The following is a 24107-nucleotide window of genomic DNA, read 5'->3' as shown; positions in this document are numbered from 1 at the left end:
TGTTTTGCATGTTAAAATTTTGGCATGTTAATGTTTAATAGAGGGGGGGTCACATTTTTTAAATGTTTTTACAGGGGGGGATCAAATAAATATAGTGAAATATTATGGGAGGATCAAGAAAATTTTATATGTTTAATTTCAAAATGACCAGCCCCCCCCCCCCCCCCCCCCCCCCTCCCAGGTAAAAAATGATAGGTCCCTTATTGCATTTCATATGACAGGAAAAAATAGGAAAGGGGAACGTTACATGACTTATTGAGGTGAAAATTGAGTAGTAATACTGCTATGTGATGAGTTTTATAAAAATGCTTGTAAAAGTTGATTTGTATGTTCTATCAAACTTTTATGTATCAAAACTTCTTAAGTATTGGTTGTTCCACTATTTTTTGTGAAAATTTACTATTGGTGATATATATAAGAAATGTAATATACTTTGACAGACGGTAAGATTGAAAAAAATGTTACATACATTTGAAAATCGTCCAATTCACTCAATTTATATGTTCATATGATATTAAAGTTTGATGTCAAATAAAAGCTAATACATAATTCTTTCATCTGATACCAACTTTTTGATGATATCTTCATTCGGGAATTTATTATAAGCGTTCCCGTATTTGAAAATGAAAAAGAAAAAAATCCGAAAATCACACTTTAACGCGATTTTACAAAAAACTGAACCGTGGGAAAACTCTACGACAGGGCTAAAATGAAAGTATAATGTTTACTTTATCTTCATGTGAATTTTCAGCCGTGAGGTATTCCGTCCATTAAACTCTTTAAATAAGCGACTTTTCCTGATTTGTCACTCCACTAACAGGAAGTGTAAACACATTGATTTTTTTTCAATGTTTAGCTGGTACATGTTTGTTCTCAAACAAATAAGTTGAAATTCTGCGTACACGTATGCAAATTAGTGTGTGCATAAAACAATGGCTAATAAATTGTTAGTTTTGCTTTGTGATGGATTTCGCTGGGACTATCTAGATTCAAACGGAAAGGATCTCAAGGGATTCAAAAGGTTACTGAATGAAGGTGTAAAAGCAGATTATCTGGAACCTGTATTCCCATCTTTATCTTATCCAAACTACTATTCTCTTATGACAGGTATGTGAAGCATTCTTTGTGATAAATTTTGGATCATGTAATACATGTATTCATCATCATAATAATGGGAGTTATTATGTGTAAATGTAAACAGGTAAAGGCTTACATTAACAAAGACGGCTAGATAATGATTACACAAAAGTTTTAAAAATCTAGAATTTCTACAGTGTATACAGTTATGTAGTGTACACACGCATGAATAGAAAAAAATAAATAAAGTGTTATTGAAATGAAGCATATAAATTTACATTACGTTTCAAATGTATGATGAACCCTTTGTGGTCAAAGTGTTTGTGGTACAGGTTCTACCTAAGTAAAACACTTTATTTGAACTTTGGTGGATAGTTGTCTCATTGGCAATCATACATGTACCTCATCTCCTTATTTTTATACGAACTGGCAATGTCATGGGAAAAAAAAAAGAAAAACGATAAAAAAAACAAGTTTACAAAACACAACATAGAAAACTAGACTGAGCAACACGAACCGCCTCAAAAACCAGGGATGATCGCAGATATTTAGAAAAGGTAAGCAGATTCTGCTCCACGTTGTGGCACCTGTCGTGTAACTCTTGCTAGTACAAATTCTGTGATAAGTTTAATTCGGTAGGTCAGATGGCGTCCTTAAAATTTTCGAAGGGATGACCTCAACTTTACCATTTTGTACTCTTGGTTTAATAGCCTCCTTGTAAACAGCAACCAAGGAATCATGATAGGGAATGCAAGCTCTGGAATTTCGTATTAACTCGGAGGTTCAAATATATATAGACTTTATGGAGGTGCTGATGGAATTTAGCTATATACACAGAAATTTAAAGTTCACAATTGGGAAGCTGAAATCATCTCTTTTGTCGTATAGTTTTGTTTTCAATCGAGTCTCATTGTCAGTTTCTAGGTGTAAGTCAAGATATTAGGCAGACTTGACTGTAACTGTGGTAATCTTTATTTTAACTTCAATGGGATAGATGCGTTCAAAATAGTCACCAAACTTTTCATGATCTTCACAATAAATGAACTATTCCGTAAGAAGACATCATCGGAACGTATGCTAATTGTCTCATTGGTTGCAGTTTGCGTAATGTGCAGTATCAGAAGTCCATTACTAGAGCCCTAGTAATGGACTTCTGGCAGTATCTAATATGTCATTCATATGAAAGACGAGAACAAATCATTTTTTGCTTTGCAACAGGCCATCTACAGCCCCCTAAACGAGATTTTGCATATGTTTTTTAACGTCCGGAGGGTATGAATAATTAAATGATCCTTCGGAGCAGATGTGGCTCCGTATTCATAATTCCCGCACACTCAAATGGATGATCCATGGACGTTGTGCACGATGTTCCTACAACACGACGTTACACTAAAAATGCGGCGTCAAAGAGGGTTTTTGACTTCGATTAATTTTTGCAAGTTTTATTCGTTTTTTTATATGTTGTTGGTTGATTCTGGTTCTGTTCTTTTTGTGATGTCATTTTATCATAAATTACCTCAAGTTGTGGAAATTGATTTAATAATGTTTACCCTTTAAGTTATTTCGCCGAAAAATGCAGTACTGTTGCAAGTAATGTAGGAAGGAAAATGGGACGGAAGTACATGTATACGGTTTTCCATAAATAAATAAATTTTTTTAGATGTACAAAACTTTTATCATAGGATGTTTAATTTCATGGTGCAAATCATCTGTCATTTTAAAATTTCTATATCTTAATTCAACCCAAATGCAAATATATCTGATACTCTGCAAGTAAATCGAAACATTTTTACCCTTGGTTAATTTGAATAGAATTGTATTTTCCCTGGCACATAATTTGTCGAAATACACCGCTTCAATTACTTGAACCTTGGCTTGAGAATTATTTCCCAAGTCATCTAAAGTTGCTTGCTTAAATTGTTTAACTTCTGATATACATTTTGAATATAGTAATCTACTCCTGGATCGTCCGTAAAAAAATTATTACAATCCCGGGTTTTATTAATTCAATGACACGGTTTTCGTCGCTGTTTGTCTTTCAATTACCTCCATTTCATGCACAAGTTTATATTGGCGAAAAGTTCCGGCTTCGCTAGTGCAGGAATTACTTTCATCACGACAGTTATAACATGAATAGCAGGACAAATCGCGAAGTAAAACATTCCGTGGACTTGTATTAAGTCTTTTAATATTGGTGAATGCACCTTACTGAAGTGACGACTTTAAATGATCTATTTCGGAGTACTTCCGCAACATAAATTAAAATTCGCATTTAACATTTAGAGAACGGTCTTGGTGTCTCCAATTTGTCTTTGCAAAAGTTGAACGAAGTTCATGTATTCATTCATGTAATGAGATTTTTTTTCCATTTCACCATTCTTTTAAAGAAATCGTTAAAAGCTATAAACGATTAATAAAAATTGCAAAATTTAACCCGTGTCCAATCTATGTCCCCTGCCGGAGTCTATAGCAACATGCAATCAGGCATGGAGTAATGCAAATTTGTAATTGTAATGCATGGTACATTTTTCCAAGTAATTGCATGTAATGTGTAATGCAGCAATTTGTGCATTACATGTAATTGTAATATAATGCATTACTTTAGCAAAAAGTTGTGTAATTTCATGCATCACATGGCATTACATGTCATTACTTTTTTCACATACTACATCTTTAACATATTGTTGGAGTTTTAACTAAACCAAATTTAAGATTTCTTGATTAAATAAGAATATGTTAATCATTAGAATATATTCTTTATTTCATCTTATTTCATACATTTTCCTGCATAAAAAGATTGATATTTGAAAAGCATAGCTGTATTGCTGTCATAAGATCAAAGAATATCTTTGTTTTGCTTAAAAGATAATTAAACTTTGTTATAAAACACTAATAATTTTGTTTAACAATCAATATTTTCAACATTTAGACAATTATTCATTAATTAAGGTCTATAGATATAAGAAGATGTGGTATGAGTGCCAATGAGACAACTCTCCATCCAAGTCAAAATTTATAAAAGTAAACCATTATAGGTCACAGTACGGTCTTCAAAACGGAGCCTTGGCTCACACCGAACAGTAAGCGATAAAGGGCCCCAAAAAATTACTAGTGTAAAACCATAAAAACGGGAAAACCAACGGTCTAATCTATATAAAAAACGAGAAACGAGAAACACTTATGAACCACATAAACAAACGACAACTACTGAACATCAGATTCCTGACTTAGGACAGGTGCAAACAAATGCAGCGGGTTTAAACGTTTTAATGGTACCAAACCTTCACCCTTTTTCTGAAACAATAGTGTAACATCACAACATAGAAAGACACACTATAAAATATCAACTGAAATAGCTTAACTCAATCAAAGGACATATTAACACCATTGAACATACACTGAACAAATAAATTTGACCTATGACACAATGTAAATACAAAATAAATAAACTAAGGGAAGAATAATAAAAGTAACATGTTATATCGGTAAGAAATGTTAAACAATTAAAGAAAAACAATATGCTCGAACAAAAATATCAGCCATTTGCAATAACTTTAAACACAGGTAAATGAAAATAATTTAGTTGTTAGGTATACGTGTACAGTACCAATAGAGAAAGGAAATATTTTTACAAAATAAATAATTTTGGTGTTCATAGTACGAAGTGAAAATTTATAGTTATACCAAACACTTATCAAAGCTGGTATATAGACCAGATATAACCCTGAATAACATTAAATAACAAAAAAGCAATACAATTAGTATCAACAGGTCAAATAAACAAGAAAGTACGATTTGAGAGTACTCGCAGTTACTGACAGCTAGGTAAAAGCCAAAACAATTAATAATAAAAAATCATGCATCAGAGACTAAAATCAACTAAAACACATCCCAGGGATTTAGTATTTTAACGTCATGGACAGTCAAAGAAGACATGACTAGTGCAATGCCAAAAATAAATGTATCGACAGACATTAGGATAGTTAGGAGTTTAACCTCTTTTTAATCAAAGAATCAAGTTTCAGGCAAAAACATAACAAACAAATAATTAATGTGGAAATAACGGCCACAGTTCACTTTGAATGACGAGGTCTGACATGATAACAGAATGCCGACATGATTGATTTAACTGACAAATCTGTGCACCATTGGTAGCAATGGATGCTCAAGTTCCTCAAGGTTTATCCTAAAGAGAACGAGGGTTATGATCCCCAAATACGTCGGGTCTTATTCGCATCACCCCCTGGTTTCAGGGGAGTAAAGATTAACAGTTTCTATATCATAAAACTCTATATGCACGCTGAATACATAGTCCATACTATGTATCATAAAACAGTCAAGCTCGAACTGGTACCAATTCAGAACCGGCCACTCAGGGTAGACATGAGATGGTCTCAACAGAACTTCCTGCGGTACCGCAGGAAAGTAAAAACCTAATATGATCCGACGTACAATTACGGGAAACGATCATAACCCCTTAATCTTGCCAGATCCCGACATCCTTTTTGACTGTGACGAATGATTTTATTACAAAATAATGGACAATTAGAATCAAGTAATCAAGATAAATGCTGATCTTTATCCAAATAAAGTCAAAAGTTAAATGCATTCCAGGGGAAGAACTAATAGCAGGTATTGATAATTCTATTTTCACACTGCTGGTGTCTGAATATGTAGATAAGAGTGGTAGCCATTCATGAAAATTAGCATTAACATATATAGTTCTCGAACGTATGATTTAGCAAGCAAATCCATCGGCTTGTTTGTCTCCTCTTTTTTGTCCAAAATGTTATAGATCCGGCCTATTCTGGTCATTCTGAAAAGATAAATAAAACAGCAGCAGACAAAAGAATTGTTATTAGATGGAAGATTGCAGGGGGAGGTGGGTGGGTTTTTGAAACTTTTACATATCTACAAGAGTGGCTAGTTCAATGTAATGCTGTAGAGTCATGTGACGTTGATTATCGGGAAACGAGAACCGGATCCGAATGACGCAGTAATCATTTCTCTTTCATTAAATTGGTTTATCTTATAAATGAGATAAACCGTATTAATCAAAGAATCAAGTTTCAGGCAAAAACATAACAAACAAATAATTAATGTGGAAATAACGGCCACAGTTCACTTTGAATGACGAGGTCTGACATGATAACAGAATGCCGACATGATTGATTTAACTGACAAATCTGTGCACCATTGGTAGCAATGGATGCTCAAGTTCCTCAAGGTTTATCCTAAAGAGAACGAGGGTTATGATCCCCAAATACGTCGGGTCTTATTCGCATCACCCCCTGGTTTCAGGGGAGTAAAGATTAACAGTTTCTATATCATAAAACTCTATATGCACGCTGAATACATAGTCCATACTATGTATCATAAAACAGTCAAGCTCGAACTGGTACCAATTCAGAACCGGCCACTCAGGGTAGACATGAGATGGTCTCAACAGAACTTCCTGCGGTACCGCAGGAAAGTAAAAACCTAATATGATCCGACGTACAATTACGGGAAACGATCATAACCCCTTAATCTTGCCACTTGAGTGTGTCTATACACACTCATCAGAATCCCCCCCCCCCCCTTTCCACAACCTAAAAGTCCAATTTAAGTGAACTAGCTAAGAAGGCATAACTCTTTGTTAATACGTTTGAAACTTGGACAATAATATTTTCCTTTTGTAATAGCTTTGTTATAATGGGGCTGTTATCCTTTCATGATATCCCCTCAGCAAAATTTGTTTTGGACGATATCACTTCTCTTGTTGTATTATCCATGTTATATATATATTTAATATCATCATAAAAACGCAATATTTTAGCAGTAATACATCCACTGATAAACCGATCATGAATTATCAATAGGTTTACTAAAAGAGTTATCTCGCCTTGTCCGGCTTAGTTGAACAAATTTATTCTAAAACACATATGTTTGGTACTTGTTAAAATATTTTTAATAATGCGATAAATCAGGAAGTTTTCTTCATAGAGATAAACAGTCTAATTAATAACATTGAACATCTGTCTACAATTCGGAGATTAGGGTAACAACTAGACTGATTGTTCACTGCAAAAGTACAATCCAAGATGGTGGTATAATACCATGAATCTACCTAATTGCTTTGTTAATCTGCAATATGCGCTTATAGTATTAGTTTTGCAAATCTATGTTCCTCTACAAAGTTAACGAAAATGCATTACCTGTATATATAATTCATGCTATTCTAGGCACCCCTTCGAAGTCGTGTACATTTGTATATATTTAATTTTTATTTTCAACAAGTATCGTGACCAATATTTTAAAACCATGGGTGTATAACGTACACTTTAAAAATTAATTTATTCGTATCAATCAATATATAGAAAGTACCACACTTCCTGTACTAAATCGGTAACCACATGCATTCCTACTAGTACTTAAAATTCGGATACAGCTAAGCAGTCCGTGCAGCTTTTTGGAAAGTTCAAACTTGAATAGTTTTACGTCGAATATATTTTGTGACCTAAAAGAACTAGGTGCTAGAGTGAAATTTCATGTATTACTCTAAGTAATGGGTGTATATAGATGCATAGTTGATTAATTCCGACTAGAATTAAAAAGAATGAGTCCATCAGCTCTGTGAATAGATAGGAATGCTAAATGTTCCTTTTAATAGAAGGAAATAGATCAAGAGTATTTGAAATAAATTTAAAAATTCATTGAGGCTCCCATCTGGATAATATACGTGTTTGTCTGTAAAAGTCCGTAACTTATATACCACATATTTGTTTTGTTTCTAAAAATAGTTGTGGGAAAGCCCATAGTTCGTGCTGACATGTAAAAGAAATGTGATAGTAAATTACAAAGGTATCCTCAATGTTCACATATCCGTGTTAGATAATGATGACAATCAAAAATATTATAAACAATACATGTATATATACAATAACATTATCGCACTTCAAAGAAAAGAAGATATTGTGTACCATGCTCTGTCTGCTGTTTCGTGAGTTTATAAAGTAATTTAATAATTGTGTCAAAAGTGCACATAATTCCCTTATTTGCTCTAAGTTGACTTGTTGATAAATTAATTGACCTGTCCATAGTTGCCTATTAACTACTGGTTTGAAGAAGACGTAGTTTATCTTCGTGAACTGATTAAAGTGTGAATTTTGGCAAGGTATATTCTGATCGTATTAAATTCATTCGTAGCATGTTATGCTGTTGTTCTGGAAGTCCAGTGTCTGTTGTGTATATATATACTATCAAGAACAACGGTAAATGAGTTTTAGTGAGCTATCTGAATAACCTATACCAATAGTAATAACATATCATATGTTGAGGTCTTTTTTGAAAATATCAACTCAGCTTTGCTTGTATAACTATATTTGCTTGTATAACTATATTAACTCTATTAGCGAAAGTAAGAAAATTTAGGGTCGGGCATGATACATGTTTGTATGATTCAACAACGTAAACATGAGCTCTGTAGATCTCTCAACTGACTTGATATTTAATATAAAAATCAAATATCAAATTATAAGCATATTATACAACAAGAACACATGCATATAAATGTAAATAGCTAGGCAAACATGCATAAATTAAAGCAAGCAAGCTAACAAGAAAAGAAACGCAAATTGAAAAGTATATATATACATGTAACTAACTGAGTAACTCACTCATGTAAAAAAGAATTGGTATGATTGCCAATGAGACAACTCTTCACAGTAGACCAAATGGCAAAGAAATCAATAACAATAAGTCATCGTACTGCCTTCAACAATGAGCAGGGCCCATACCGCATTAATAACAATAAGTCATTTTACTGCCTTCAACAATGAGCAGGGCCCATACCGCATTAATAACAATAAGTCATTGTACAGCCTTCGACAATGAGCAGAGCCCATACCGCATTAGTGAGTAATTAAAAAACCCCAAAAGAAAAATATTAAATAAGTCAAACGAGAAAACTGTAGGCATAAAGTATGTACATTTTATTTATAGTAATGCCGATTTAAGTGTATCAAACAGTATTAGGAAATATTTAAGACTGTTCAAAGAATTTGCACGAAGCCATCGACTCTGATTGGATTTATTCTAACGCTATAGCGTCATCCGCCACACAATTTGTCATTTGTCTTCTAAATCTCATATAGTGTATTTCATTTACTACGTCAGCTGAACCATCTAACACATAGTGTATAATTGTGTATAATAAGTGGTATAATGTTATAAATAGATAAAGGTTGACGAATTTGCACTTATTGCCCTCGTGTGTATCTTGTGTGTAATAGCGCTATATGCGTCTTTCAAACGACTGCATGGTGATATAACATATTGTACATTAAAGCAGAGACATGTAAAACTTACATATTATGTCTCTGATTAAAGTTTAGTGCGATCATATTGCTCATGTGAAATTCAAATTAAATATATGACATCAAATAATAATAATAAATAATCCTTTCAGTAATCTTATGTTTATCACTATCAGATTAATCTTATTCGTTATGAGATAAATATCAAATAGAATAATTATACGACGCAAAACATCAACTTTTTTATAAATTCAACATACCAAGATTAATGTTTGACGAAATCTGCAAACCGCTGGAACCAGGTTATGAATTCTTTGGATCAGTGGTTCTATTCTTTAGAATCGTGTTTTCCTTGTGCATGTTGTGCCGTGTGGAATTATAAATGGGGGCTCCTGGTGTGAAGATTTTGTTCTGCCATTAAATTGATCACCGGTCCATGAGCCACTGACAAATTGGAAGCTGTCCCTGTCATTGGTGCATTGTATAATTTTTATGGCGAAGATACATTAATTAAATTGTTTTATGATCTTTACACATCCATACATGTCGAAAGAAACTGGAGGTGTTCCTCGTGTTGATGGCATCGGATCGTATGGTGACAGTTCGGTTTACCTTTTAATTTCGTCATTTGCTGGCCCTTGCAAATGAAAATCCTTTCTTGGAGAATTACCTTGTCTCTTCGATAGTTTCATATCAAAATATTGTAATATGACATGCGGATGTCAATGATTTTTTACGATTGCATTTTTGAAACTTTTACATATCTACAAGAGTGGCTAGTTCAATGTAATGCTGTAGAGTCATGTGACGTTGATTATCGGGAAACGAGAACCGGATCCGAATGACGCAGTAATCATTTCTCTTTCATTAAATTGGTTTATCTTATAAATGAGATAAACCGTAATAGATCTAAACGAACGTGCGTTTGTCTTTATACATCCCACTTGAAAAAATACAAATTTAGTTATGTTTTAATTTGCTGATGACAAAATCGATATTAGTGCCAATGTAAACTATATTCAAAGATCTAATTACAACATTGGTAAGATAACCTTTACTAATAAGTTTGTTTAAAGGTTCGATGAGTTTACACGGATCACATAGTGATTTCCGCGCTTTAAGTACAACATTACCGTAAAATTTAGGATGTGAAATACCGTTTTTAATCAGTTTTCTACAAGTACAGCCAAATTTACTAATCAAATCTTTGTATCTATGAAAGAACTTAGCAAACGTTTTACGTAATTTATGGTAACGAAATCCTTGATTTAATAATTTACCAGTGATGCATTGATTACGTTCGTTAAAATCTTTGACATCACTACACACACGGGCATAACGAACGAGTTGGGATATATATACACCGTATGATGGAGCCAAAGGAACATCGCCGTCTTAAAAAGGAAAATTAACAATAGGGAATTAAAAATCGTCTCTTTTGTCGTAAATTTTCGTATGGAGTTTTCCTTTAGAGATTGAAATGTCCAAATCCAGAAAAGGACAACTACTGCTGTTTATGTTAGATTTAGTTAAAGTAAGTTCTATTGGGTAAATTTCGGTAGTATATTTAGAGAACTCTGGATTATTTAACGAAAAAATATCATCTAGATAACGGAAGGTATTGTTGAATGTATCAACCAAATGTAACAATGACGTGTCTTTACTGAGTTTGGTCATAGGAATACCTACTACTTGTCGATACACTCTATCGCCGAAACGTACATATATGTTGTCCAGGAGAAAATTTAAAGCTTCAATCATATCTTCACATTTCCAGTAAGTGTATCTAGCATACTTTCCTTTTTCGTTACAGAAAAAGGCTTTAAACGAGTTACAGCAAATAAATTTGTAATGAGATTTTTCAAAAGACCATTTAATTAAATATGAAAACTTTTTCTTGATAAGATTGTGTGGATGTGTAGTATAGAGAGTAGAAAAATCATAACTGTCAACAGAATTAAAAGGACCATCAAAAGCATGTATTTTATCTAAAACCTCTAAAGAATTTTTAACACTCCAAAAATAATTAATACCATTTTTTTCATAAGCTTTATAACAAAAGTTAATAACAAGTTCTTTGATAGTAGTAAGGGAGGTGGTTAGAAGCACTGATAGATTAGTAGTAGAACACTTACTAGATGCGGAGATGAAACGGAATTTAAATGTTTTTTGTGCAATTTAGGTAACCAGTACATAGTAGGGACTTTCAAATATTCGGAAGAGGCCTTAAGCTGGGTAGTGGCAGTGATATGCTTGTTACAGTTTGACCCTCTGTGGAGCGTACGGACCTGAATGTAGATGAATTTGTAATTTCGTTTTGGAGAACTTCCGTGTAGTATATGCGTCACACCACCACTACATTATTTGCTGCTTTGTCTGCCGGTACGAACACAAACCGCTTTGCGAGTACTTGGAGTTTATTTTTTATTCTGGAAATGGGAATATCATGGACCCTATTACTAATTTCAGAATTGTTTTCAAAATGAGATATACGAACAGTATTCATAATTTTATTCAAATAACTGAGATTTTTTATCAGATTTTTCACGTTTACACCAATTTTTACAGTAGACAGACAGAGCGTCTTTCATGATCTGACTACACTGTTTCCAATCTATTTTAGATGGAGGACGATATTTCGGTCCTTTCTTAAGAAAAGTTATGACCTCACGGTCTTCGACGATGTTGAGGTCTCCTGTAAGGACATGGCCATAGGGAACATATCTAAAACTAGATGTTTCACAATCTCAAGTGGAAGGAATATTATTTTCTATATTGATGTCTGATGTAACTGACGTATAATTAAAAATCAAACTTCTGCTGGGTTTTTTATAAGAATACGAAATAATAGGTGGTTCTATATTATCAAAATATGGAGGTATTTGGCTTTGGATGGTAGAGTCATTGAATATACTAGATAAGTTAATAAAATCAATACCTCTATTTATATATTTTAATTTAAGAAAATGCCGTTTATGATGTTTATTTTATAATTAGGGAAGTAATTCACAGTAATTAAATATTTCGTTTAAAATTTAAAAAAAACAACAAAAAATATATTTATAAAAGTAAAGTCAACATTAAGTTAAAATAATTAAAAATTGTAAAAGTCAAATTAAATAGACTTTTTACATGTATACTTATATTCAATTCATGGAACAGTTACTTCATATGCTAGAATCTTTTGTGACTTCTAGTTGTTTTTCAAAATGTTAAATTTTTCTATTCACTAATAAAATGTTCAAATGTAATGTGTAATTCAAGGCATTACTTTGCAAAAGTAATTGTAATATAATGCATTACTTTGATAAATGCATATCTGGGAACAGTATATCTAACGGGAATGAATCTGATACGCTTTTCAGTATAAAATTGATAAAATCTCGGACTCCCCGAGACTTCCCGAGATTTACGGATTTTGGTAGCGTCTGACTGAAAAACTATCAGAACTGCTCAACAAATAAACCACATAACTCTAATTGTAAATAAATACAAGTTTTATCATTTAGTAGATATATTTTGTCATATAAAATTACCAAAATAAGTTTGATTTATTTGATGTGAAGTGTTTTATAATAGTTTGGGAATTTGTAAATCATCGCGGCAATGGCCGCCATTTTTTTATTACCTTGTTTGCATTCTGCACAATTCTGTGATGAAATGCTTGCGATTTTAACAAATTTGAAGTGACAGAATACAAGTTTGATACACTAGCATCACTATAAAACTAGTTTGAATGACATTTTATTGATAATATCAGAAATTATTAGGATAATAGCGAGTCCGTTTTTAACACATGTCCGTTTCTGTATCGTATCTTTATTAACTATGGCACGACGATTAAATCGACTACAATCAGGTAGTGTCAAGTCCCGTCAATATATATGTTCCTGATGCATGTAATTGTAATTGTAATATAATGCATGGTTTGGTCAAAGTAATTGTAATATAATGCATTACATTGCAATGTAATTCGCCCCATGCCTGCATGCAATATTCTTTTTTTTTTCGGCAGCCATCATCATCTTTTTCTAAATTTCACCACACGATTTGTTTTAATTATCATGAGCATTTAATTGAAACTTTAGCACATGTAACGTCGGAAATTAGCGTTTTTCGGATTTTTCGACGTTTTCAGACGTTTGGACAAATTGGCTACCGTTTTGTAATGTGTGGAAGCATTTTATTCCTTTAACACCCAAACATGTAGTTAATACGAAAAGAATCTTGGCATTTTGTACTCTTCGTGTATCTAACTTTTGTTTTGATCAATTATAAATATCTTATTGAAATATCAGTTAAAAAATACGCGTTAACTGCTTTGAAAAATGAAATATCAACTTGGACAAAATGGCTACCGCTTGAAAAACGACTGTGTAGAGACGATTTTATAGAATCTGCAATATTTGAACTCACGAACAATGAGGCAAATATTTGTACTTTTGATAGATGTTATTATTGTGTTACTCTTTTTATTTATTTTCTGCTATATCTACTTATAAAATTCACTTTCAGTCGTTGAGTTAACGAAAAACGTCGTTGGACATTTTTCTTATTCAAGCTTAATATGCCCAAGTCAAATGAAATTTGGCAAAATAACGGCTTTAACGCCACAGAGAACCGACACATGTCGTTGTTCCTGCCAAGTTTCAGGAAGATCAGAGAATAAGAAATAGGATCACTATATATAAGACTTAAAACAGTTTTTCATAAATGTAACGTTGGACATCCGTTTTTTTTTCCACATAGCTTTGTTATTTTAATCCTCAAATATACTAGATATTACTTAGTATATGATCAAGAGCTATAAAAACATAATTTAAAACATATACTGAATTTGTTTTAATAGTGGTTCGTGTTTGCTAATATTTTCATTTTGTTTTGCGGAGGAAATTTCGAAGATTCTGTTTTAAATCCTAAGGGTTGTAGGAACGCGAAAAGTCGAGATGACGATATATTTACATTCCAATTAACCCGTATGGTCATAGGCGTAACAGTAGGTGTTGGGGATACGTTGATTTTAAATAAGCAGTCACTCAAACATACTGCAAAATCGGAAAAAAGAAATATAGGTTATATTTTCTTTACTGTATTTCAGTTTTTGTACAGGGAGGTTAACCTGCAGCCATAAAACAAATATGTTATATAGATACGATGGATAAGCCTGGATTCTTGAAAAAGAAACCATGAGCCCGGAGGGCGAATGGTTTGTTTTTCATGAATCTACGCTTATCCATTGTACCTATAACTTAAACTATTGTGTTAATTTCTTTTCAAAACTAAAGCCTTTTCTTAATTAGAAGGTATTGTAAGTGAGTTTAAATAACCATGTTATCGTGTCCAAAGATGCATTGATAAATCTCAGATCACAATTAATTGGTTAACAAAATACAAATATAACACTTCTACCTTTCAAGATCTTTATATTACCAGGCATATGAATATGATCTGTTTATACAAAATAAGACATATTCGAAATTATTTCTAATAAAATTGAAAATGGAAATGGGACAACAACCCGACCAAAAAGCATATATAAAGTATATATAATAAGTATGTTATCGAAATTTTTCTGGCACTCTAGGCACATCACGATTTTCTCGCATAGGAATTTGCGAACAAACCTTTGTAAAATTATGTAGAAAATCAGATGAAATCATACTATATATATAAAACAAAAATTGACAAATAGAATGTAATCATTTTTGTTTCAAACATGTGAAATAGCCAATAATAATTTTAAAAAACCCGGTAAAACTCGCTATTATTACAAAAATATCCACTACAACATGCAAATTTAGAAAAAAAAACCTGGATAACTTAAGAATTGGAACAACAGAGAGAATACAGGGATTCGAACCTAAACCGACAAATCCCTATATTTAACTCATTGATTTTAACCATGCTAACCTCGCGGCTACCAACTTATAATATACGACTGCCTATTTTGTCTATATAAAGGTGCAAGCCCTGTGTGTCCGATGAACCGATGTATATCAGATGTTCATTTAAATATATAAAATAGACATCTATAGTGTAACACATTGGTAGCCCAGCGGTTTCGTCGATGTGTTGATGTCAGTCACACATAACAGATTTCAAGAAAGGGTTCGATTCCCAGTGAAGGCATATAAAATTACAAAAATTAAAGGTAAGTTTTTAAATTAATTCCATTAGTGAACAGAAATCAGTAAATTAGCCAATTCAAACTTAATGAAATTAGACACACAAAGGAAACAATTGAATATAATTTGGTGAGTCAATTTCATCGGCAGATTTAGGAAGCGTTGATTAGCACATACTTACAACTTCTCGTCCAATCAAATTGCTTATATTTGCCTTCTAATTTTCATAGTACATACTTTTCCCGTGTACTAAGTAACTACACATGAATGACCACAAGGGTAAGATTTCATTGTATCATAATGAAGATATTTAAATAAAAAATTGCCGCTGGCTGTTTTGAAATAAAATGCTGTGTTCCAAATTAAATTAAATAGTTTGTAATTAGTTTTCACGTTGATTTTTAAATATCCTGCTATTAAAATCTTTGGATCTAAAAAATGTTTTTGATAATTGCTATTTCTTTCAATAAATAAAGGGTAATACATATGGTTCTTTATACCTTGATTAGAGTACAACGATATCTTAAAATTATGATAATGTAATAATGTATCATCCATGCAATTACTTTGTACACAAAAAAGTGTGTACTATGAAACCTTGTGAAGGGAAATTAAAGCAACTTGGTGATAATTTTTTAAACTTTCTTAAGGTAGGTGATCTATTTCGTCATGAATTGATTGATTTATTGATTATCGGTTGCTTAATTTCCAGTGGCAAATATTTCATGCATGTTCAGGACGATGTCATGAATTGAAAAATTGTGATTATGTCTGAAGATAATGTGCCAATTATATATATAAACATATTCTGATAAATCTTTTAGTTTTTACTTTGAAATAATAAAAAAAAAAAACACACACAAAACCTATAATCTCTGATCTATTGATAGTTGCTTTTTAATGCCTATCTGCTAGACTATATCTATGGGGACAAACTATCTATATGTTTCAAATTTATTATAGCTTTAGTTTTTAGTGAAATTAAAAAATGTTTTCAAAACATGTAAAGCTTCCACTGCAATTTAATTATTGCCTGCTTTTGGTCAATTTATTTGGTCATCTTACCATGTAAGAAGAACATGTATAGTGAAACACCACTTTATATCAATATACATACTTACACCAGCAGCTACCATCTTTTCATTCTGGAGTCAAGGGCCTTTTGAAATCACATATTTTACAATGATACTAGTGAGTAGATTTACAAAACTTCGTTAATGAGCTCCGTTTTACAAACACCTGTGATACAAGTAGTCAGCCAAAATAAACTATCAATAGACCAATTAAAAGATTACTCGAGTTGTAAATATGTGCTAAATTGGATAGTCTATGAAAAGGTATATACTATGAAATTAAGAGCTCGGGGCAAGCCCCTCGCTCTAAATTTCATAGTATATACCTTTTTATAGACTAACCTAGACTTCTAGAAAAAGAATTCACGGTAAATGAATAGGCTGACGTCACCACAATGGTTTAAAATATTTGAATCAAATAGACTAAGGAACTTGAAATGTAATTGGGTTGATCTGCCAAAGTACTAGTTTCTCCTTTCCAATATAAAATTAGACCAGTGCTTTTTCAAGTCTTAACATATATATAAATGAAATATAATTATTTTTAGTTTTTAATATTTTTTGTTTAAAATTACTTTAGGTTTATATTGTGAAGATCATGGTTGGTAACTACATGTATAGCGAAGAGCGAGGTGAAAGGTTTGATATGATGGCCAATCCAGAATGTCGAAATAGTCATTGGTGGGAAGATGCAGAACCATTCTGGATAACAGCTCAAACAGGTCGGGTTCTTGTTATAAGACGAGCATTCGATATTCAGGGGTGGGGATAGCAGGAGAATTTCGAAATGATTATATTGGCATGGAAAGATAAAAAAAAATCTTGCCCGACAGGATGAAAAAAAATATTCTGCCCCACAAAATGTAGGAAATAATTCTTTACACATGTGTAACTAAATAAGTCGGACCTAGCAACGGGTATAAATGAATATTCCATCCCCAAATAAGTCATGAAAATACAATAAAAGTTTGTTAAAAAAATCGTAAATTTCAACATTGTTAACGTTTAAGGTCAATTTATAAGGTCGGTGTTGAATCATCGATTCGTAAATGTTGGTCAAATTATCTCCTATTATAAGTAATATAAGTCGACTTCTGGTGTTAGGAGTATATTTCAATATAGTTTGAAAAAGAAAAGAAAACAAACCGATCAGAAGTTGTCTCCCATAGGCCTAGGTCAGAAAAACGTAAGAGACTTAATGTTTTGTCAATGACATTGTTTATATGCTACTTTGTCTAAATGTGTATACATGTTTTTGTTTAAATGTACTTCAATCACTCTAATCAATCTAATCATTTACTTTGCTCTGATTGTACATATTTGCTCAAATTTTGGGAACCATGCATGATTGGTCTTATCTTATATCTTATATCTCATTTCTGATTATTTAGGGGAAGAAAACATATATGTTCGAGTGGAGTGGTGGTGAATTTCCGCATAAAGGTTTTAGTTCTACATACAGTATACCAGTGGATGGCGAAAATTGGCCAATGTTTCCGGAAATGAAGCGGAACATTCAGAAATCTTTGGATATGTTTAAAAGCGATGAAATTGATATGGCAGGTATCAAATTTAACCTAGTATTTTATTTCATTTGCAAATATATCATACATTTTTGTATCTTACAAATTAGTTTCTTTCTTTATGGGGGGAGGAGGTTCAGAATAAGTTGTCTAGACGGAGTTACATCTCTTCCTTTTAAAATGTTGCCTTGTAAAATAGATAGTACCATAAAATCCGGTTTAGCCGATTAATTGTTAAATTTCTATATCCGCTTTCAGTCGCTAAAATGGAGAAGAAAAAATAACCATTTTAAGAAGCTATATATATATACACACCGTAATCAACAGGTAATTGAGGTAGATTTTTTTTTATTTTATTTTGTGCTGATGTTTTTACTTATCCTGGTATGTCAAAAAAAGAAATGAAAATTAAACTTTATAAAATGTATACGTCCGAAGCGCTTTTCTGGCTTTACCCTCATCAGGAATGCTCAAAGCCGAATATTTGAAAGCCAATAATGTGTAAGAACCGAAACAGTTAAAGAGTTATATTATCAAAAGGGATCTATAAATAGCAAAATCCAATTTAGGTTAACCTTGCACGTGGGAGTTGAAATCTTAGTTCCTTTATAATATATAAATTTACAATCTAATTAAAATATCGATCAATCTTATCATGCGTTAAAATGAATATAACGAAATCAGAGATATATATTTTAATTAGATTGCTAAATTTATAAACGAATAATTTTAGAAAGGTTTCGTCATATATCATGTCAGAACCGATCTGATGGTACCCTTGGGGTGTCACGGAATAGAAGTTCCTTCATAATATAAGTTCAAAATGGAAACAATATTCTGGAATATTATTTCCACTGGAATAAATATTACAGTAAATGTTCCTGACGAAATAAATGGTATAGAATATTTGTTCCAACAGGAACAGATATTATGACATTGTTTATAACAAAGTTTCCAGTGGAACTTCTGTTAGGCGGAACAAATATACGTTGACAGGGGAAGGATAGTCCACCAGAAGCGGTATCGATTAAAGTTTGTTTGCTTAGGGTGTTTTTATGGATTGATATATTAAATACCATTCTAACTGGAAATTTATGGATTTTTTTAGGAGTTTTTGTCTGGGAAATTGACAAATGGGGACATGATATTGACACAAAGTCAGATGAATTCAACCAGAAACTAGTGGAATTTGATACAGCCATAGATTCTCTACTGGATCAACTAGAACAACAGTCTTTACGAGATAAAGTCAATATAGTCATATTTTCTGACCATGGAATGAAGGACATATCGCCCGAACGAACTGTTGACATATCTCATATATTAAAAACAACTGATGTGAAAATATTTACCGACAGGGGGCACATGTGTAATATTTGGCCCCATGATCACAAACTGGAAAAGGTTAGATGGCAGGCATTCTTTAAAAAAATCACAATTTAAAATAAATCGGTATGAAGATTTAATTATTATAGACATTTTTTTTTGTAAAAAAAACTTTGTTTTCGGAATATCTTCATGTACATTTAAAAACGTTCTTTTGAATCTATAGTTGCATTTTTATTAAACCCTATAGCATTAAAATATGTGAGACTATTCGGTCCCTTTTCGAAGCAGTCTGCAGTAGAACTGAAGACGGGAGCACCTTAACTTCTAATTATAAAAACATAAGCTGTGGTATATGTATCAATAATTAAGACATCTATCCTCCAGAGTTCGAATGACATGGAGATATTAAAGCAACTTTCAATCTTCTTCTACTTTTCTGGCATCGATATGATTCAGTTTTTGCTTTGTGTTTTATTTATAATTTGTTACAGAAATTTGATTTTTTTTAAATGACAATTTAAGATATTTGATATGTTCTACGTTACAACAATTATTCTAGGTATATTCTGATTTGAAGAAACTGAACAATGGTTATATCACTATATACAAGAAAGATGAGCTGCCTGACCGATGGTGCTATAAACATCATAAGCTTGTACCACCAATTACAGTTGTGGCGGAGAGTGGATGGTTTATTTTAACGGTATTGAAATAATTGAAAAGATGGAAACGTGCTTTTAACTAAAAAACTAATTATCTTTTTGAAGAATATTTTTTCTTAAAGGTAATAAAATGACACATATAAATAAGAAGATGTGGTATGAGTGCCAATGAGACAACTCTCCATCCAATTCACAATGTATAAAAAGTTAACAATTATAGGTCAAAATACGGCCTTCAACACGGAGCAAACCGTGCGAGGGCTGTATAGCCAGTCAAGGTCGTTAAAAACTCCCATCATCAACACGGAGCCTTGGCTCACACAGAACAGCAAGCTATAAAGGGCCCCAAAATGACTTGTGTAAAACAATTCAAACAGGAAAACCAACGGTCTAATCTATATAAAAACGAGAAATGAGAAACACCTATGAACCACATCAACAAACGACATGCACACTTGAAACTAAACAAAGTAATGATGTATTCATTTAATGTAATCACATTGAACTGACAAATATATTTTTTGGCTGAACGATGCATCTTTTATGCGCAGGCTGCTAGTGTTTTGTGCGTAATTCACAACAGAAAATCTCAATTCCTTTAAAATCTTGAGAGGAATGTCCGTTCGACTTTACGGGATGTATAGATTCGTAGACACGTCCGGCCAGATTGGGGACGTTAAATCTGATGCCTCGTGTAGTGTCACTCTCTCTGGCCGCTAAAAACTCATTGAAATAACTCTTTGATGGGTTTGTTGGCGGCTTATTGCAAGGCAAAATTTCTCTGTCGCTTTTCAATATATACCATAATTTTCCAGTCGCAGTCAAAAACTCTCCGCCCTACATCCCGGTCGACTTACGTTTCACAACCGACAATTTGTATAGATTGTTTTATTTGATCTCGTCAGGCATATACCGGGTACATGAAATACTTGGCATTGGGCGTCCAGCAAGCAACGATCAATAATCAAACTGAAAATGGTTGGTGCCTTTTTTATGTAAAGTTTCGACATTATAAGTTAACATACATTAACACCACAATTAAATGACATCAATAGATCAGATTTCGTAGAAGCTTAAATAGCGATAAGGTGTAGGTCAATTATTTTTCAACTCAAATTGTATAGAAATAATTCATATTTGCAGCCAGAGTATCCATCGGTGACAAGTAGAGGATGGCATGGGTTTGATAATGTTGAAAAAGATATGCGCGGGATCTTCCTAGCAACAGGACCAGGTGAGTGAACAGTTTAATGAATTAGGTAAAGCGCAATTCTAGAAGGCGCAATTTGCGCATGGTGGATGATGCATGTATAACAGGAGACGCTTACCTACGCAACCGGTCTCGCTCCTATAGGAGTTCATGCGATTCCCTCAGTTTCCTTTTTTTTTTGTTTTGCTTTTTTGTCTTTATTTTTATCTTCTTCTTAATTAGAACATCGGTAAAGTACTGTTGTCTCTAATTAACTACTCGATGTCAAGGTCAACAACCGAAGAAGCATTGGTAAAATCACTTATCTAATTTTATTTTTTTCATTTATTTTAGTCCCTTCTATCGGAAAGTAATTGTTTGGTAACTGTGGAAAGCCTCAACTGTCATGTATTAGGTATTTACAAAACGTTATGCTGAAGTTTTTAATGTAAAGTTAAGACAATGTGACGATGAATTCAAAGACAAAACGCTTTAAATTACAATATGCTAAGTTGCATATGTGTTATGTTGACTTGCAATTGCAAGAGCTTTAGTTGTGATAGTATAATGATAAGTCATGATGTATGCTGGTATGCCACTTTCACGATACGTTGAGTTTAAAGTACTACATGATGTGAAGTTGACATTACACGATGGTAACTTGTAGGGAAAATAGTACTATTACATTTTCCCAGCATTAGGTTGGCCTTTTGTGTATACCCAAGGCAGGTGAAGGAAGTAAACATAGGAACGCTGTGATTGGATGTAAGGGTACAATATATTTTTTTATTTATCTATGAATAACTGCAGTGTGTATATTTACAATATAAATTTTGAAACCCATTGAAATATTTTCTAGAGATTTATTCGAAAAGACTTCCAAAATTTCATAAATTTGGTGTAAAATCAAATGACGGTGGGCATGGATAACATAAACAAGCTCCGTTGGAAGTTGGTCATGATACTATTTGGCTTCAATTTTTAAAACAAAATAATAAAGTACTAACACCACACATAACTGTTTTGTCCAGGTTTTTATTATAAAAATTGGTAAATTTAGAAAATGTTAGTATTGTCACCTATGGCAGAATAAATAGTACCGTTTTCCCTGTAACCTGATAAATGTGATATGAATATAAATCCTGATTTGTACTGAACCGGACACGCACGCTGAGTCGGATTTTTAATGTGCTTTAGTTTACAAGGTAACAGTCCACGAGAAGACATTTCAGTGGCGGATCCAAAGGGGGGGTCCGGGGGTTGGAACCCCCCTTTTTTTGACGATCAATGCATTTGAATGGGGACATATAGTTGGACCCCCCCTTTTATCCTGGGTTAGTAACCCCCATTTAATAAATGGCTGGATCCGCCACTACAATGATTTCACCTTACCATGACACAACTTCGAGCCAACCAGTCTTTGCTCTTACTCCTAAATGTCTCATGCTTAGCGTAGAAGCAGCCAATACCAAGTTTTGTGTTTGACCAAGCTTGGGTTCGAACCAACGACCTGTTGCACTCAAAGCGAACACGCTAACATGAGACCACCAAGGCGGTCATGGACATAGATAATTAGTGTGTCCTAAATGTTAATTTAAAATTTTTAAACATGAGATATTCTCTTTGTATGATAAGATCTGATTAATTCTGTGAAAAGCTGAGATACCATCTCGTGTTTGTCTAGAATATGGCAATATGGTTGTCTCAATTTTTTCCGTCCAGCACCAAGAAAGGGGGGGGGATTTAACCCTTGGGAAAATATGTCCGAAAGTTTCTAGTGTATTTCTCCCAGAAGGAAAGAGTAAACTGGGAAAATTTCATTGTAAGAAGTGTTACATCAACAGGGCACAATCGTTCTGGTTGTTTCGAGGGTTCCTCATCATGCAGAGTGGGAACTCGGACTTATCCTGGAGTGGTAAACCGAACTTATCCAGGAGTGAGAAACCGGACTCATCGTGCATAGCACAGGCACTTGTTTCTATCCATGGATAGGTCGACTATCCATATATAATACAAGTATTATATATGGATAGTCGACCTTTCCATGGATAGAAACAAGTGCCTGTGGTGCATAGTGGGAAACTGGATTTATCTTGCAAAGTGAGAAACTGGATTTTTATTGTGCAGAGTGATAAACTGAATTTTTCGATTCGTGCAGAGTGAGAAACTGGATTTATCGATTCGTGCAGAGTGAGAAACTGTATTTATCGTGCAGAGTGAGAAACTGGATTTATCGTGCAGGGTGAGAAACTGGGTTTGTTGTACAGAGTGACCAACTGGGTTTATCGTACAGAGTGAGCAAACGGACCTATAATGCAGAGTGAGACTCGACTAAGACCCCTTTTTAACATTTCAGATAGACCTAACTATATCTCATTCAATATTATTTGAAGATAATAAAAAAAAATAGGACCAGAAAGAAAAAAATTGCTATGTAATCAGACTTACAGTGTAAAGTAAAAAATGATACAAGAAAATTATTAAAAGTTTTTCATTTTTTTTTTTAGATATAAAGAAGAATGAAAAAGTTGGTCCAATGAGAGCTGTTGATGTTTACCAAGTTTTATGCAAACTTTTACATGTGAAACCTTTACCTCATAAAGGAAAATGGAATCGTGTCCAAGATATATTTCTATGAACATTAAATACCATTTGATATCTTAAGTTTCTATTTCTATTCCTAATAAACTTAGATTAATTAGGCATATAAAAATAAAGAGATGAGGTATGATTGCCAATGGGACAACTATCCACCAAAGTTCAAATAAAGTTGATGTAAGCAATCATAGGCCACCGTACGGCCTTCAACAAGGAGAAAAACCCATACCGTAT

At 33.0% G+C, this 24107-nt stretch overlaps 1 pseudogene; it reads left to right on the top strand.

The window, feature by feature from the left end:
• The first annotated feature begins 708 nt into the window (after positions 1–708).
• LOC127728981 (glycerophosphocholine cholinephosphodiesterase ENPP6-like) lies at positions 709–23939 on the top strand (annotated as a pseudogene).
• The last annotated feature ends 168 nt before the right edge of the window (positions 23940–24107 follow it).

This window comes from Mytilus californianus, unplaced genomic scaffold, assembly GCF_021869535.1.
Source record: "Mytilus californianus isolate M0D057914Y unplaced genomic scaffold, xbMytCali1.0.p SCAF_2, whole genome shotgun sequence".
Classification (NCBI taxonomy): Eukaryota; Metazoa; Mollusca; class Bivalvia; order Mytilida; family Mytilidae; genus Mytilus; species Mytilus californianus.
The sequence above is the reverse complement of the archived record's forward strand: the minus strand, read 5'-3'. Positions and strand labels throughout refer to the sequence as shown.